General features: G+C 38.8%; 1 long non-coding RNA gene across 1 annotated transcript; it reads right to left on the reverse strand.

The window, feature by feature from the left end:
* Positions 1 to 3319: 3319 nt before the first annotated feature.
* Positions 3320 to 5601, reverse strand: LOC139023588 (uncharacterized). The gene is made up of 2 exons (XR_011474732.1): positions 5386 to 5601; positions 3320 to 3620 (listed from the first exon to the last, which is right to left on the reverse strand). It is a non-coding gene; the product is annotated as an uncharacterized lncRNA (long non-coding RNA).
* Positions 5602 to 14859: the final 9258 nt, after the last annotated feature.

Consider the following 14859-nt stretch of genomic DNA (forward strand, 5'->3'; position numbering starts at 1 on the left):
TTTTCTATACAATAGTAATAATAATATGCATGTATTACCTTCTGGGACAGAGTAAGAGGAAATTTCGTTTGGGCACGCAATTTGTTCAAAGTGGAAACACTGCCCCCTATCCCTATGAAGTTTTAACCTCTTGACGCTAGGGGTCAGATTATTATATATTTTTTAATAACGTTCCCAAGGTAAACTGACTATTTCTCAGGTCCAGATCGTAGAATATGCATGTRATTTACAGATTAGGATAGAAAACACTCCAAAGTTTCCAAAACTGTCAAAATATTGTCTGTGAGTATAACAAAACTGATTCTGCAGGCGAAAACCTGAGGAAATCTAACCCGGAAGTGATTCTTTTTTTCAATCTGTGTTTCCTTTCCCGTCTTTCTTCCATTTAAAGGGGTATCAACCAGATTCCTTTTCCAATGGCTTCCTCAGGCTGTGACCAGGCTTTAGACATAGTTTCAGGCTTTTATTTAGAAAAATGAGCGAGATTTTTCAAAACTAGTCAGGTGTCCTTTGGTTAGTTCCTGCGCGCGAGAGGGGTAGCTCTCCATTTTATTTCTCTCTTTTATTGAATAGGTTACGGTCCGGTTGAAATATTATCGATTATGTTTGTTAAAAACAACCTGAGGATTGATTATAAAAAACATTTGACATGTTTCTACAAACATTATGGATACTTTTTGGAATTTTCGTCGAACGGAACGAGGCTTTGGTTTCTGAACATAACGTGCAACCCAAATGTTTTTTTTTGTTATTAAAGTAATATTTATCGAACAAAAATAACATTTATTGTGTAACTGGGAGTCTTGTGAGTGCAAACATCCGAAGATTATCAAAGGTAACGATTAATTTTGTTGCTTTCTGACTTTCGTGACCATGCTAATTGGGCGAGCTGTTCTAGCATTGATTGATACACTCACAAAAGCTTGGATTGCTTTCGCTGCAAAGCATATTTTCAAAATCTGACATGATAGGTGGATTAACAACAAGCTAAGCTGTGTTTTGGTATATTTCAGTTGTGATTGCATGATTATAAATATTTTTAGTAATATTTTGCGCCCTGCAATTCAGCGGTTGTTTAGGAAAATGATCCCGCTAAAGGGATCCGTAGCACAGAGACGTTAAGGAGATAAGTTCTGGGGTATTCTAAAAGTATCCATGTTACATACGACTTTATCGTTTGTTTGGGCGTTTTTTTTATCAGATTGCTGCTTATCAAGCTTGGCATGGTTGACTTCCAGAGGCTATGTCTTGGCTGTACTGACATCTTAGCAAAGCAACCATACGTTTGTGTAGCTGGAACACCCTTGTCTCAGGATGGTAAGTTGGTGGTTAAGATATCCCTCTCGTGGTGTGGGGTTGCTTTGGCAAAGTGGTGGGGGTTATATCCTTCCTGTTTGGAAGTGCTACCTGTCCCAGACCTGCTGTTTTCAACTCTCTAGAGACCGCAGGAGCGGTAGAGATATCTTAATGACGGCTATGAAAAACCAACTGACATTTACTCCTGAGGTGCTGACTTGCTGCACCCTCGCAACTACTGTGACTATTATTTGACCTGTGTCATTTATGAACATTGAACATCTTGGCCATGTTCTGTTATAATCTCCACCCGGCACAGCCAGAAGAGGACTGGCCACCCCTCATAGCCTGATTCCTCTCTAGGTTTCTTCCTAGGTTTTGGCCTTTCTAGGGAGTTTTTCCTAGCCACCCTGCTTCTACACCTGCATTGCTTGCTGTTTGGGTTTTAGGCTGGGTTTCTGTACAGCACTTTGAGATATCAGCCTGATGTACGAAGGGCTATATAAATACATTTGATTTATTGATTTGAGTTCTTCAGGCCCGCTTCATGCTCCACCGAACAGATGTATTTGGCATCTGCCTTTCCTTGATAAATGATGATCATACTGGTCGTCTGTCCTTCGTCCCGCTGCTCCAGCTGTTCCCTCTCTGCTTTGGGCACCTCCACGGTTCGGCCGTTTTCGTCCTCCATTTTCCATAAGATCTTGACTAAGTCTGGAAACATGTCTCTAGCCAGACATAGCAGGGTGGTCGTCCCATTCAGCTCAGGTTTGAACGCCAGGTACATGGTCACTTTGGGTTTCTTGAGCTGGTTCTRATCTGATTTTTATGTGAAACAATCGAAACTCACGTTATAAGAATACAATTTTTTAACACTTTGCACTTTCCAATCTATTGTAGTACTAAAATATCAACACACACACACAAGGATAAATAACATGGGTACAAAAAAGCCTTTCTAGCCATCAGAAACGAGTATTCAACAATGCCATAGTATAAAATAGAATAGTGTATTATATATCTATCAGCTCAGAAATGTTCTTAACCCCCATTGCCAGGAGGTACGCCTGGTCCAGAGTAATCAGCTCTACCACTTGACCTGTCTCTGGCCCACGCAATTCCTTTTTACTCAACAAGAAACAGTTCATACAAAACACCAGCACCTGGTTTTCCTTCCATATTGAAATCAAGAAGAAAAGATGTATAAAGGAGAATTAAACCAGCTTACTGCTACCATGTCACATCCCTTTCAATGATGACTAGGGTTGGTCAATTTCTATTGTAGATTTTCAGAAATGTAAATACAAAATAAAGGTGGTTCAAAGTATTGTAAGGGTGATTATTCGGCTGCGTAAACATGATTACCCCCCAATGTTGGCCATCAAATGTGATTTCTAACCATAATAATGAGCTGCTGGTCAGAGTCTATGAGACAGGTAGGCTGACTCCAGTACAGAAACAGGCTTGAGCCAACTGCCTGKGATTCAGAGAATTAATAGGTCCTTCTCTAATTCTGCCTACTAGAAACCAGATGTTATAAGTGTTTGTAATACCATCAAAGTTGTCTTTAATCTCTCAAAATGTTGCGGAACATAACCGCGACCAACTGTCACTCGTTTGGAGATATGGGGCTCACATGCAAGATGCGCATCTTGTCACTTAAAAGCTTTACCAATTTGGAAAAATATACTTTTCTATATAAAATTGGTGACGCAACATGCTGCGTGAGTCTACAATGTCACCAGTTAGAGCTCTTGTGAACTCTATTATCGGGAGCTGACAATTATGCAATGTTATGCTTTTATTAAACTAAATGTTTTAAGAAACACCAGCTTTAATTGTGACAGAAAATCCAGCATATTTTTATCTTGCAGATGTTATATAATTTGAAGCAGAAAGTTGGGCAGAGAGTGCTACATGGTCTCMAATTCAGAATAAAACAAACTACTGTAACATCAGTTTTGATACAGGATGTGTCTTGTAGTTAAACACTTTTTTTCCCATTAGGCACAATAGTAGGTGGTTGAGTGATTGGTTTTTATTTCAGGAATTTTCATAGTGTACATACTTGGAGCCCACTTCCTCTGCTGCAACTTCCTCAAAGCCAGGGTCACTCATCCCTTGATATTTTGGTGTCTCATCTCCTGTGTTCTCMCATCAGCAGTCGCCATGTACAGCATCCTCCTCAAAGTCTCTCCCTCTTTGTGAAGTTACCAGTGGAGGTAACTGCTGCAGAAGACTGTCACAAGCCATTCGATGAGAGACGTTTTGGATGTCAGTTTTTGTCAAGGTGAATTCCTGGCACAGCTCTGCAGTTCCTGACACTGTACAGAATGTCCGATGAATAAAGAAAGTAACATCATCATGAACAAGGCCAATACATAACAGATATATATWTTCCATGGRCAGTATTCAGGATTATGGACGGGATTCAATCTGATTGAACTTTGTCTGCTTTGCACATTTGAAAGGCAACGTTCCTGCATTCGTGAAGTCCTCAATCACAGTAAACACYACATATGTCGGAAATGATCTTTAAAAGGTGCATAAGTGACAAAGTGTGATCGGATTGAATCCTGGTCTCTCTCTCTGCCAGTGTTTCCCCAGGCACCTAGTAAATACAGGAAGTAATATACAAAAATTAAATGAACTCAAATACTGAATTCAAGTCATTCTTGACTGTTTCTTCTCTCAGAGAACTTTTGGATCAGACATTATCAGTAGTGCACTAAAATAAATAAAAAGTGGAATTCCAACAAGAGAATAAGCTAACCCACAAAATGTACTTACCCACAAAAAGGAGAAAGATTAGGTACAGAAGAGCTAAGACATGTTTCATCTAATCAACTTGTTTACACAATGTGGTGTTTGTCCTCAGTTCCCTGTGTATCATATGCACTGTTGCACTGTTATTCAAGTGGGAGTCACCTCCAGGGTTGTACAATTTCGGGAGGTGCATGGAGTTAGGCACGGATCTTCTGTACAGCCAACGTTCACTGCAACTGCKTCATAATCTCTGGCGCCGCATGGACCCTTCGCGCCGTGGATGCCAGATCGACCAAAAACATTTGGTTTTATCATGGCCTCACTTCAAGACCCTGATAAAAAAAGTAGTGTGAAGTATCGATAAAATGTATGAATTGTCAATTCAACTGAACATTATAGATCAAACAATGATAATTAGTATTTTAAATTGCTATTTAATTTACATCTTAAAAAATCTAAAAGTAATGAATTCAGTTGACGCAATGCTGTAAATAGAAGGCTCTAGCTGTTGGGTATAATGCCAGCTAATGTGTGAGGCCCTTATTGACAATGTATCACTGATCTGGGTGAGTGAGTGTCAAGTTCACTCTTTATAGCTTACACATTTTCAAATACATAAGAATAGTGATCGCCATGAAGGAAGGATGCATTGCAAAAGTATTGTTTGTGGACCACCATGATTAAACTTGATGTCCCAGTTTGTCAGTAGCATATGGTGAAGGTTTGCATTTCTCTCTCCTGATCATCATATGACAATAGTTGAAAAATAATGTGTCAGGTTTAGGATTTGTCTATCAGTCATGTCAGAAGTCATAAAATAGCCAGACTTTGATGCAAATTATGTGTGTCAGGAAAGTCTAAAGTATATACTGTACATACGAAAGGACTGTTACTGTAAGGACCTTGCACCCTCTTGTGGCACAGACATGCATTTATCTTTGAGGCCTTGAATGGGAAAAAAATCAAAGTCGAAGCATCCTTTCAAATAGAACACCCAATTAATCCCAAATAACGACGACGAGCTACACAAATCCACCAGAAACCACGAATTCCTTTCATTTACAGTGTTAAATAACACTCATATCTGAGAACAATATTTTTTATGAACACATGTTTCATTTTGACATTATAATAAGGTTGGTAGCAACATGAAAAATTGTTGTGGAAATCTATTGCATCTCAGGTCGACGACAAAATCCACAATGCAATGCTCTCTCTGTGGGCTGGCTGGCTAGCTTGGCAGCTAGCTAGCAAGCAAATGTAGCTAGACACAATAATACCAAAGACAATATCAGCATGTACATTAGGAGTCTACAATCTCACCATYTTCAACCTGCAGATCGATGTGATTCACAGAGTGGAGTCTGAAATTCACAACGGCGGACATACTTTTGAGGAGATGGGAAACGTTGCCCATACTCCGTCAATGGGCCGTACGGTGCATTTTGGCCGATTCTGGGACAAGGAGTACCCTCCTTCAAGGAGTGAATTGGAGTCTATAAGTGGAGGCTGCTGAGGGGAGGACGGCTCATAATAATGTCTGGAAAGGAGCTAATGGAATGGCATCAAACAAATGGAACCCATGTGTTTGTGTTTAACCTGTTATGTGCTGCAAGGGAAAGTATTGAGTACGCCAGATAAAGGTGCCCATTTCACCATGGCCTCCGATCATTCCTTGCTCGTACAATATGCATATTATTATTACTACTATTGGATAGAAAAACAATCTCTCGTTTCCTGAAACCTTGTTTGAAATTTTCTCTAAGTGGAACAGAAGCATTGCAGCACTATTTCCCTGACCAGGAAAGTAGAATGTCCAAATCTATGCTCTCTCACGTTCTGCTATACATGGTCATGATACGTAGGACCCTACGTACACTTCATACGCCTTTCCTCTGGGTGTCAAGATGAATCTGAAAGGAGAATGTTGTGTTCATCTTGTCAGAAGGTGGAATAAAACCTATTTCTTTGACGTGCCTGCTTGCCACTTCCGTACTCTCGGGGCTGGCTCGCGGCGACACCTTGGAAGCACGAGATTTCCTTCGTTTTGACTGCCGTTTTCGTCGACGACAAACTAATCTCCGGCTCGGATATTAATTTGTAAAATTGACCATATCATCGTCAATGTATGTTTTTTCAATATAGTGTTAATCAGATTATTGAAATTTTTTTTCGGGAGTAATTTGCCCGTGTTCCCGTCTGTGACTTTTTTTATACGTTTGAGAGATCCGTGCCACTCGGCTCGTCCATGCTAAAGAAGAGGGGGAAAATGAACGTTTTTAATCAAACAAACGACTGTTCTTGACAAAGGACACCTTGTCCAATTCTGACGGAAGATCACGAAAAGTAAGAAAACATTTTATGATGTTATTTCATAGATCTGTTGTGCATGTCTACTGGTCGTGGCGCCCAAGTGTGTCTGGCTATTGTGGCTATGCTAATATAGCGCTACATTTTGTTTCGCTGTAAAACATTTAAATAAATCGGAAATATGGTCTGGAATCACAAGGATGCCCTGTCTTTCAATTGCTGCACACTATATATTTTTCAGAAATGTTTTATGATGAGTATTAGGTAATTTGAAGTTGGTGTTGTAATGTGCGTTATAAAATTATGGCTGCTTTTCGGTGCATTTCTGATTGTAGCTGAAATGTAACTATGATTTATACCTGAAAGAATGCACATTTTTCTAAAAAAACATATGCTATACCATAAATATGTTATCAGACTGTCATCTTATGAAGTTTTTTCTTGGTTAGTGGCTATTTATTTATTTATTTGGTCGAATTTGTGATAGCTACTGATGGAGTAAGAAAAGTGATGGAGTAAGAAAAGTGGTGTCTTTTGCTAACGTGGTTAGCTAATAGATTTACATATTTTGTCTTCCCTGTAAAACATTTTAAAAATCGGACATGTTGGCTGGATTCACAAGATGTTTAACTTTCAAATGCTGTATTGGACTTGTTAATGTGTGAAAGTTAAATATTTTAAAAAACTATCTTTTGAATTACTGGAGTAATATGATCAAATGTTTTGGTTCTAGTCAGGATTCTAGCAGCCGTATTTAGCACTAACTGAAGTTTATTTAGTGCTTTATCCATGTAGCCGGAAAGTAGAGCATTGCAGTAGTCTAACCTAGAAGTAACAAAAGCATGGATTAATTTTTCTGCATCATTTTTGGACAGAAAGTTTCTGATTTTTGCAATGTTACGTAGATGGAAAAAAGCTGTCCTTGAAACAGTCTTGATATGTTCGTCAAAAGAGAGATCAGGGTCCAGAGTAACGCCGAGGTCCTTCACAGTTTTATTTGAGACGACTGTACAACCATCAAGATTAATTGTCAGATTCAAAAGAAGATCTCTTTGTTTCTTGAGACCTAGAACAAGCATCTCGGTTTTGTCCGAGTTCTTTAAAAGTAGAAAGTTTGCAGCCATCCACTTCCTTATGACTGAAACACAAGCTTCTAGGGAGGGCAATTTTGGGGCTTCACCATGTTTCATTGAAATGTACAGCTGTGTGTCATCCACATAGCAGTGAAAGTTAACATTATGTTTTCAAATGACATCCCCAAGAGGTAAAATATTTAGTGAAAACAATAGTGGTCCTAAAACTGAACCTTGAGGAACACCGAAATGTACAGTTGATTTGTCAGAGGACAAACCATTCAGAGACAAATTGATATCTTTCCGACAGATAAGATCTAAACCAGGCCAGAACTTGTCCGTGTAGACCAATTTGGGTTTCCAATCCCGCCAAAAGAATGTGGTGATCGATGGTATCAAAAGCAGCACTAAGGTCTAGGAGCACGAGGACAGATGCAGAGCCTCGGTCTGACGCCATTAAAAGGTAATTTACCACCTTCACAAGTGCAGGCTCAGTGCTATGATGGGGTCTAAAACAAGACTGAAGCATTTCGTCATAAAAAACGTCATAATGTCGGGAAGGGACGTAATGGGGAAATCAAGTCATTTCAACGTGGATAATATTTGGTTGACAGGTTGATCAATGAAATTACAACCTGTATTCACCCACTCAAAAAGACAGCCAAAAGTTAGTTGAATTTCCAATGTGTTATCAATTTAATTTCAACCATCTAAAAGCACAACCAAATTCCAATGGAAAAACTGTCAGAGTTTTGGTTTAGTTGTCACCCAAATGTCTATCACCGTGCTTTCAAGCATTTAAAACCTCTACCGCTTCCCTCACCCGGATCCTCCTCATCAAAAAAGCTGACTAGCATAGCCTAGCGCGACAGGGATATCATATAATTTTCATGAAATCACAAGTCCAATATAGCAAATGAAAGATAAACATCTTGTGAATCCAGCCATCATTTCCGATTTTTAAAATGTTTTACAGCGAAAACACACTATGTATTTCTATTAGCTAACCACAATAGCAAAAGACTCAACCGCATATTATCACCATTTTTCTACCGCATAGGTAGCTATCACAAAACCGACCAAATAGAGATATTAGTCACTAACCAAGAAACAACTTCATCAGATGACAGTCTTATAACATGTTATACAATACATTTATGTTTTGTTCGAAAATGTGCATATTTGAGGTATAAATCATAGTTTTACATTGCAGCTACCATCAAAAATATCACCAAAGCAGCCAGAATAATTACAGAGAGCAACGTGAAATACCTAAATACTCATCCTAAAACATTTATGAAAAATACATGGTGTACAACAAATGAAAGATAAACATCTTGTGAATCCAGACAATATTTCAGATATTTTAAGTGTTTTACAGCGAAAACACAATATAGAATTATATTAGCTTACCACAATAGCCAAACACACAAATGCATTTATCAGCAGCAAAAGGTAGCGATCGCAAAAACCAGCAAAAGATATAAAATTAATCACTAACTTTGACCAACTTCATCAGATGACAGTCTTATAACATCAGGTTATACAATACACTTATGTTTTGTTCGAAAATGTGCATATTTTGAGCTGCAAACCGTGGGTATACATTGTGAATATGTAGCATCGATTCACCAAATTGTCCGGAGATATTTTGGACACTCATCTAATCTGACCAAAGAACTCATCATAAACTTTACTAAAACATACATGTTGGACAGCAAATGAAAGATACACTAGTTCTTAACCTGTCTGGCTCTGGGGTTCCGCAGGCGGAACTCCTCCCACATTCCACTGAAAAGGCAGAGCGCGAAATTCAAAATATATTTTTTTGAAATATTTAACTTTCACACATTAACAAGTCCAATACAGCATTTGAAAGATAAACATCTTGTGAATCCAGCCAACATGTCCGATTTTTAAAATGTTTTACAGCGAAAACACCACGTATATTTATGTTAGTTCACCACCAAATACAAAAGAGGACAGACATTTTTCACAGCACAGGTAGCATGCAGGTAGCATGCACAAAGCCAACCTAACTAACCAAGATCCAACCAAACTAACCAAGAAACAACTCCATCAGATGACAGTCCTATAACATGTTACACAATAAATCTATGTTTTGTTCGAAAAATMTGCATATTTGAGCTATAAATCAGTTTTACATTGATGCTACCATCACAGCTACCGTCAAAAATAGCACCGAAGCAGCCAGAGTAATTACAGACACGAACGTCAAATATCAAAATACTCATCATAAAACCTTTCTGAAAAATATATGGTGTATAGCAATTGAAAGACCAAGATCTTGTGAATACAGCCAATATTTCCGATTTTTTAAAGTGTTTTACAGCGAAAACACAATATAGCGTTATATTAGCTTAGCACAATAGCTAAAACACAACAGCATTTTATCAAGGCAAACGGTACCGATTGCACAGTTRGACAGKTATATGAAATAGCATRCCAACATGGGTCCTACTTTTGTTGGTCTTCCATCAGAATGTTGTACAWGGTGTCCGTTGTCCAGAACAGTCTTTGTTTGGGTTTAGAAGGACTTCTTTCCCTCTTGAAATAGCATGCGCACTGGCCAAGCACTGGCCAAGTAGCGTGAAGCTCTCCATCCTGAACAAAGGGACCTAACGCAACACGCCAAAAGTCCCGAAAAAWWTTCAATATTCTAATAAAACTATATTGAAAAAACATACTTTACGATGATATTGTGACATGTATCAAATAAAATCAAAGCCGGAGAAAGTATTCGCCTATAACGACGGTTTTCCACGAGGCGATTCCAGMTCCCTCCATGCGCCTTGCAGAAAAAAAAAATGGAGMTCACCTCATTCCAAGAGGGCTCATTCCATCTCAGGCCAAGATAATCAACTCCTTTCTCCTCTCACTTCCTCTTGACATCCAGAGGAAGGTGTATGACGTGTACGTATAGTCATACGTATAATGCCCATTTATAGGCAGCTGCTTAAACAGAGCATGGAATTCAGACTTTCCACTTCCTGGTCAGAAAGTCTGCTGCCAAAGGAGTTCTGTTTTACCCACAGACAAAATTCAAACTGTTTTAGAAACTAGAGAGTGTTTTCTATCCAATAGTAATAATAATATGCATATTGTACGAGCAAGAATTGAGTACGAGGCCGTTTAAATTGGGAACGCTTTTCCCCCAAAGTGTAAATAGCGCCCCCTGGTCCTCATCAGGTTAATGCAACCGCCGTGTTAGATTTAAAAAAAATAACTTTACCATAACAGCTTACGTTATAGCGAGACAGCGCCCGCAAAAAGGGCAGAAAATAGGACTCAACATTTTCCACAGAAATACGAAATAACATCATAAATTGTTTTTACTTTTGCTGAGCTTCCATCAGAATGTTGTACAAGGAGTCCTAGGTCCAGAATAAATCGTTGTTTGGTTTAAGAATGTCCTTTTCTCCTGCCGAATTAGCAAACTTAGCTAGCCATGTGGCGCGAACATGCCCATCTTCTCCTGATGCAAAGAAAGGAAAATTCCAAAAGTCGCAATAAACGTTGAATAAACTGATACAACTCGGTTGAAAAAAACTACTTTATGATGTTATCACATCTATCAAATAAAATCAGAGCCGGAGATATCCACCGTGTATACCGAACGCTTTTCAGAAGCCAATGTTGATGTACTTCTCGCGCCAGAGAAGACAAAGACATTTCCAGACCTCCCACTCCAAGAGCTCTTGTTCGACCTCAGATCAAGCTAGACACCCCATTCTACCTTCCACTGCCTGTTGACATCTAGTGGAAGGCGTATGCAGTGCATGCAAATCCATAAATAGAAGGCAATTGAATAGGCAGGCCCTGGAACAGAGCATCGTTTTCAGATTTTTCACTTCCTGTCTGGAAGTTTGCTGCCAAATGAGTTATGTTTTACTCACATATATAATTCAAACAGTTTTAGAAACTTGAGAGTGTTTTCTATCCAATAGTAATAATAATATGCATATTGTACGATCTAGAATAGAGTACGAGGCCGTTTAAATTGGGCACGATTTTTTCCCAAAGTGAAAACAGCACCCCCTATTCACAAGTTAAAAGAATACAATGTCAGATATTTCATTTATAAAAAATATATCTTATCACTGTACTTCATCTCATAACCAAATGACCTGGATTGCAGATGAGATTACATTAAAAGTACATTGTTGGAACGATATAGCGCAGCTACAGCAACACATTTGACGTTTGGAGCAACTTCGAAATTTGACATTTGGAGAACGTGGATGAGATTCCACAGAGATTATTACAGAAATTGTGAAGATCTCCACAGACCTGCGACGAACTACGCATGCGATCTTGAACATGCACGCTTAATATCATTACATAAGACATGTATAGTTACAGTAACCTCAAAATGTGGCCATGAATGTGTTGCTCATTTTAAGGTTGAATGTTACATTAGTTTGTAAGATAGCCTTAACTTCACGCTATTTACTGCATCACAAAAGTAAAATTCAATGCTGTTTGGTTGACAACACAACCAAATAAAAACAGTTAAATGTATCTGAGCCACTGGCCTAATCCCATTCTTTAAGTAACATAGAATTTGTTCACAAGTTAATATGCTATTTATAGTATTTCAAAAGTGATATTGAATTGTGTTTAACATTTTTTATTTCCCGTTTTTTAACCAGGTAGGCCAGTTGAGAACAAGTTCTCATTTACAACTGCAACCTGGCCAAGATAAAGCAAAGCAGTGTGACAAAAACAACGACAGTTACATATGGGATAAACAAACGTACAGTCAATGTTACGAATCCCTTTGGCCCGACAGTCTAGGGGGATGGTAATGGGACCCGTAACACAACTCACGCAAATTATAAGTGAAAACAGTGAGAACAAATAACCACAACAACTTAAATCTACCATCAAACTCAGGGTTTATTAGTAAACATACGGTAATGGGGGGCAGGAAAAGGGGCTGAGCTGGACCCAAGGAAAGAAAGAATAAGCATCCAGAAACACCCCTAGACTAGCCTATTTCAACAACAGCTAACTAACCAGAAATACAGTGGGTGGTCCGCCCAGTTCTAACTAGTGTATTTAACAAAGTTTACCTACGGGTAGTCTATGCCCATGGGCGACTATCTGGTTACTCCCTAATCCCACCCACAAACACCATAACCAAAAACAATACCCACAAGTGGGGACAATGTGACATGTAGATGCTAAAACCACGCACGAGATCTACAGACATATGGCATTTACAGAGAGATTGCTCCAGAGAAAACAACTGATAGGGTTTTTAAACCAAGGGAAAGGGAATGTGATTGGGTAAGTGAAACACGAGGTGTGTCTTCTGATTAGCGACTGATTGATGACTGATTGGGGAATGATGATTGCCACCTGTGAGAAGGGGAGACGGAGAGAAAAGAAACACACACAGGATACACTCAGAATACTTGTATCCGTAACAGTCAATAACACAATAGAGGTAAGGAGGTAAGGCAATAAATAGGCCAATAGTGGCGAAGTAATTACAATTGAGCAATTTACACTGGAGTGATATATGTACAGATGAGGATGTGCAAGTAGAAATACTGGTGTGCAAAAGAGCAGAAAAACAAAAACAAATATGGGGATGAGGTAGGTAGTTGGTTGGATGGGCTATTTACAGATGGCTGTGTACAGCTGCAGTGATCGGTAAGCTGCTCTGACAGATGACGCTTAAAGTTAGTGAGGGAGATATAAATCTCCAATTTCAGTGATTTTTGCAATTCGTTCCAGTCATTGCAGCAGAAAATTAGACGGAACGGCGGCCAACTGAGGTGTTGGCTTTGGGGATGACCAGTCAACGCAACCAAATATTATCAAACGCAAATCAAATCAAACTTTAAATGCACTTTAAAAAAAGTTTGATTTGATTTAGTCCTATTCATTCAATTCGATTTTTGGTTGAGATGATGTGAATCCAACATATCAATATTTTATTTATAGACTGGAATTAAAGCCAGACTAAGTCAGTGACACAGATGGAACTGTCCAAGCAAAAGATACATCTCTTTCAAATGTTGATTTTTGTTGCGTTGACAACCAACACAATTCAATATTACTAAATATTATTATATTTGAAATCAACCAGAGCTTGAAGCCCTAGGCCTATTGTATTGTCTATTTTTAGTTGAATTCCGGTTGAATTGAAACAATACGTTTTGATGACCTCACAAATGCTTGTATAGGCCTAAATATCATCATTGATGATACATTTCATTTCATCTGTAAAATTTACCCTTTGTAATAACTTTGATAGCAACAGTGAATCTATTTTGATTTGAAGTGGAGAGACTGTGGTCCTGTGTTATCCGTCCCAAAAATAGAAGGAAGAAAAAAAAGCCTTCCTTTAGTGTTTCTATATGCTGACAATGGGGGCGAAGCTCTCTGTGTGTGTGTGTGTGTGGTGTGTGTGTGTGTGTGTGTGTGTGTGTGTGTGTGTGTGTGTGTGTGTGTGTGTGTGTGTGTGTGTGTGTGTGTGTGTGTGTGTGTGTGTGTGTGGTGTGTGTTGTGTGTGGTGTGTGTGTGTGTGTGTGCCAATGTCTGCGGTGTGGACAACTCAAATACAACATCTGTGCACAATCTCACAGACGGGATTTGAGCAGATTAGTGTGTGTATGTGCACACGCACACTCATGTGCCTGTGCCCTGCCCATCTCACACATATTTTCTAAGCACTCAATCAAGCTCATCTATGAGCTCAGTTTAACATGTCATGAGACAATCACTAACATTATCCTTTTGTGTGATAAACAGAAACAATTTGTGATTGCTACCTTCATGGTGGCCTGATATATCCATGTTCTTAGTCATTTTGCAGTGTGTGGATACTTGTGGTGGTCAGAGAGAATTTACAGTTGAAGTCGGAAGTTTACATACACTTAGGTTGGAGTCATTAAAATTCGTTTTTCAACCACTCCACAAATTTCTTGTTAACAAACTCTAGTTTTGGCAAGTCGGTTAGGACATCTACTTTGTGCATGACACAAGTCATTTTTCCAACAGTTGTTTACAGACAGATTATTTCACTTATAATTCACTATATCACAATTTCAGTGGGTCAGATGTTCTGGTCTAAGTTGACTGTGCCTTTAAACAGCTTTGAAAAGTATGGAAAATGATGTCATGGCTTTAGAAGCTTCTGATAGAATAATTGACACCATTTGAGTCAATTGGAGGTGTACCTGTGGATGTATTTCAAGGCCTACCTTCAAACTCAGTGCCTCTTTGCTTGACATCATGGGAAAATCTAAAGAAATCAGCCAAGACCTCAGAAAACAAATTGTAGACCTCCACAAGTCTGGTTCATCATTGAGTGCAATTTCCTAACGCCTGAAGGTACCACTTTCATCTGTACAAAAAAATAGTACCCAAGTATAAACAC

This window comes from Salvelinus sp. IW2-2015, linkage group LG33 (genome assembly GCF_002910315.2).
Source record: "Salvelinus sp. IW2-2015 linkage group LG33, ASM291031v2, whole genome shotgun sequence".
Lineage (NCBI taxonomy): Eukaryota > Metazoa > Chordata > Actinopteri > Salmoniformes > Salmonidae > Salvelinus > Salvelinus sp. IW2-2015.